The sequence below is a fragment of the Rhamphochromis sp. 'chilingali' genome (assembly GCF_963969265.1).
Source record: "Rhamphochromis sp. 'chilingali' genome assembly, chromosome: 12".
Classification (NCBI taxonomy): domain Eukaryota; kingdom Metazoa; phylum Chordata; class Actinopteri; order Cichliformes; family Cichlidae; genus Rhamphochromis; species Rhamphochromis sp. 'chilingali'.
This window is the reverse complement of record NC_137939.1, coordinates 23,864,931-23,869,380: the sequence shown is the minus strand read 5'-3', so window position 1 is coordinate 23,869,380 and position 4,450 is coordinate 23,864,931.

Sequence of the window (4,450 nt, the reverse complement as noted above, 5' to 3'; positions counted from 1 at the left end):
CCCCCCAACAGTAAGAACAACAAAGGATTTCTCCATTGCTTTAGATTTTCATGCACATGCAATATGGGTGTCCTTTTATAAGTAGGCATCAACATTCCATCACTGCTGCCTGATGCCAAGCTGTCACTTCAGTTGTGTTTAGCTTTTACTGTTACAAGTATTTTGTCTGTTTTGAATCAAGGTGATGTCATGGTGTGTGCTGCAAAAGTTTTGATTGAGGAAAAAATGAGAAAAGTTTTGTCTTTTTCTGCAGTGACGTTTCGGTTAAGTTAAATTTTTCCTCTTGTCAAATTCTCTTTTGTTAGCGTAAACTATTTGTCCACACTGACTGAGATGGGGGTATTGTAAAGTCTAATTTTGGTCATTTAACTGCCTGTGAAAATCTATACATTTGTTATTAATATTCTGCAATTTTTAAGTCATTGCATACACTATCCTGACTTTATACTTTAATTTACTCACAAGACTATCATTGCGCCGTGCGGAATGATTGATTTTTATTATTATTTTTTTCTTTCGGTAGTGTACTTCTCTGTAGCATGGATGCTCAATATCTTGTAATCATGGATTCTAACTTTCTACAGGTTGATTATTTTCCCACAGTTGTCAGATGATTATTATGTGCAGGAACACAACAGCCTCTTGATCCAAGACTTTCTTTGTGTCAAAAGTACTTCTGTAACACTATTAGTTTGTGTAGGATTTGTTCGTACCATAGTAGAAATTAGGGTTTGTCACAGGATCTGCTTGTTTGACACAAGTAGGGTTTTCAATAATATGTTTGGGGTTTTAGTCAATTGTTATTTAATTTCTGTATTTACACTACCTGTATCTCAGACTGTTTAAGGTGTCATCCAAATACAAAAAACAGTTGTGCATTTTTGTCCTTATTTCTCTGGAAGAAAACGCCACCTTTTTTTTTTTTTTTTGTTTTTGTTTGTTTGTTTGTTTTTTTACTTACATTTCTTCAAAATAAACATATAATGCCTGCCTTTGCATATGTCTTTTTGTCCTTTATAATCACTTGTAACTGAAATTAAGAGAGTAGTGGCAAATACAGTGAATGGTTACAGTTTGAGATTAATTTATTGTCTACACAAATCTGTAGTTAAAATAGTTTGTTTTTTTTGCCAGAAAACAATGGGTATGATGTTTGTATGAGCTGAAATAAATAAAACCTCACAATCTTCCCATACAGTGCTTCCTTGATTCAGAGTAGTGTATATGGGGGATTTACACAGTATTTAGGCTTTTTCACTCTAAAGTCTGTAACATTTGAATCTACACTTTATTCATAATGTGAAGTGAGTTTAAGTTTTATTTAAATAAAAACACCTGTCAAAAAATATTCAGCCTTCGTAGCTCTCGAGCCAGTGTTTAGGTAAATCCTTTTTTCAGACTGTCCTTGACGTGTCAGCAATGTGTTGGGAGTCTGCTGTCTGCCTGGAAGAATAAAGGTGGAGCCTAATGAGACATGCACAGTGTGCTTGCTACAAGTGCTGCAAAAGGCACCTTGACAAAGTGCTGAATTTATTTTTTTAATATTTTTGAAAATGGGGAGCTTGTGTTTTAAAAGACACTTGAATAAATTTGCAGAAACAGTTTTAAAACATGTCTTCACTTTCTCATTATGGGTTAATTATTGTCATGTGATGGAGAAGAAACAAGTTTAATCCATTTGAAAACATGCAATAAAAATGTGCAAGGAATGAAGGGGGTTTGAATACTTTGTGAATTTGTTGTACAAAAATGTTTCATTGTTTTACATTATTCTGATTAACACAAAAGTGTAGCTGTTGACACTGTATATGGCATGCTTATTCACATACAAGCTATTTGAGGGTTATCTGGAGATGCAAAAAGCTACGTAGCAAATCTGAAGATTATTTATGAAATTGGAATGGTGCAATCACACGGTCTCAGTAATTAAAGCTGCCTTTTATGAACCATCTTATCAGGAATCATTGCTCATGTTCTGTTTTCACTTACTGCTGCTGGTTGAAATGAAGTGGTTTATCAATGTATTAGTGAGACCACTTAAACAAAGTGGAATCAGGGCTGGGGAATGGCAGTGTGTAATGGTGTTTCATCACCTGCTTTTCTGTTACTACTTTGTTAACCCTGTGATTTTTGCCTTTTGAAAACTCTTCTGAAAAGCCACTAACATTGCAAAAATATTTTATTTTCTGTAAAAGATGGCTTTAGAAAACTTGGATCACACTGGGTATGCAGATTAGCAGCATAGTAAGCACACCTCTGGGCTTGAATGAAAACAAACTCTGCTTTGAATATTCAAGACACATTAAAACAAGCCTTTATTTAATTGTTACTGCATTATTTTACTTAAAAAAATGTAATAAACGTTTAAATAGTTACTGTAGCATAGTTGATTTCCTCAGATGTTGACAGGTCAAGAAGTGCGAGTAGAAACTATCCACCTTTGGCGGTGTTGGAGCTTGATGGAATCTGACACTTCACACAACAACTTTGGGGCTTGCAAGAAGTGGCAGTTAAGGGGAACTTTGGAGGTCAATACAAATTTTGGGAAACTAGGAAATGTATGAGATAAAATTGTGTATATGTCGGGCATACAAACAGAGTGAAAATTCACACAAATTACACAAATGCACTCCTCCACTGTATCATAAGCAAACCCAGCAAACCCTTAAAAAGTCCACTGTGGAAATTTTGATAAAGAGGGGTCAACAAATGGGTTGATAAGAGTTGTTTTGTGCATTTGTGCAAATAGGCTCCAAACTGTGCCACTTGTCCACAATTAACAAAAGTATTTTTGGAAAATATAAAAAAGTTTGATTACACATGAGAGTTGAAATATTAACCTGTGGGTTGCAACTAGCAACCCCCCCCCCCCCCCCCCCCCCCCCCCCGAAAAAAAAAAAACATTAGATGGGTAGAATTTAAAAAAGAGGTTTTACTAGAAGTCGGGAAGGGTTCCACCAAATATTAACAAACTCTGATTGGAAATTTAATGCGCTCAGTCATGAAAGTGAAAAATTGAAGTTTTGAAACGACTCTCACAGTTCCCAGACTTGAAAGTCTTTAAATAGAACTTAAACATGCTGTTCCCACACAAGGGTATGAGACATCTTAGAACTAATGTATGAAATGTCTTAAATAAAGAACAGAAAGACTTTGAGTTGGCTGCAGGTATTTACACAATGTCAAATGTAGAGTAGGTAAAATTTCCTTAGTACAAAACACAATTATCTTCTATATCTGAAACATTAACTTTTTCCCCAGAGGTACCCATACTTTTTCTAAGCAAATATTACAAATAAAGTTGACAAAACCTAAAGAATTACTCAGAAATGTTGCTTTTTAGTTACATACCTGAATATTTGCTGACACCGTGAGACTTTTTCTTCTCTGTCTTTGTGCTTCGGTCCCTGTCCCATTTGCGGTTGCTAAAATGTTCTCTATAGATTTAGTTTTCCAGTAGAGCATAAAAAGCCTGTTGACAAAGTGGTCTCACAACAGCTGTATATTTAATGTCTTTCTATTTCTACTTACTGGCTGTGTGCGCATGCAATAAATTATACGGCCAAGTTGGCTTGTTCTCCACAAGCAGCTGACTTCTTCCCCTTGACATTGTGGTTGAAGCCTCTTTGCGCTCAGCTGGCCATAGATGGTGTTTGTTTGATTTGGTGTCATGGTAACAAAAGGCTGGATAATTGCAGCTGGAACAATCCGTTACTTTTAAGGCAAGAAAAAGGGGAAATTATTGCTGGTGACTCAGTGGTGGGGATTGTCTGATGGACAATTAAGCATCAACCCAGAAAAAATGTTATCCCTTGAACTAATAATGATGGAAAACAATTGTAATCGTATCTGGGATTTTGTGATGTCTTCTTTTCAAACAGCAGATGGCGTTGTTAAACTGCGCTACAGCACGCACAAATTCTACAGTTGCTGAAGATCAAACAAAGAGCGTCATCATCCTGGGAAGGTTGATGTGGATGCAGCATTTCTTTTAGTGTGTCTATTGGTAATATGCAAATGCACTTTGCACATAAAAAGGTTCTATAAGTAACAATACATTGCTTTAATGCTGGGAGCAGAATGCGTTGCTCTCAGTATGTAGATTACTCAACATGGCCCCATATCCTAGACTTCTGCTTTCAAGGGTCTTTTATGACATTTTATTTTACATTCATTTTTGAATTGGAGAAATTCTGGTGGATTAATGATTTTTTAAAAAGGTGAGCTATAAATAGAATTCTCAAAGGCAGAATGAAAATGTAAATTAGCTTACCTCCACTTTACTATAGCAAATTTGATTTCCCCCTCCCCCCCCCTTTTTTTGTGGTTTGGTGTTGCTTTCACCCCTCAGGCTCAAATCTGCTCAAAAGCCCCTCCAACAGACCACTGCCTCCACAAGATTAGCTAGCCATTCACCAACCACAATGCCCCTGCTTCTGCTGCTGCACCG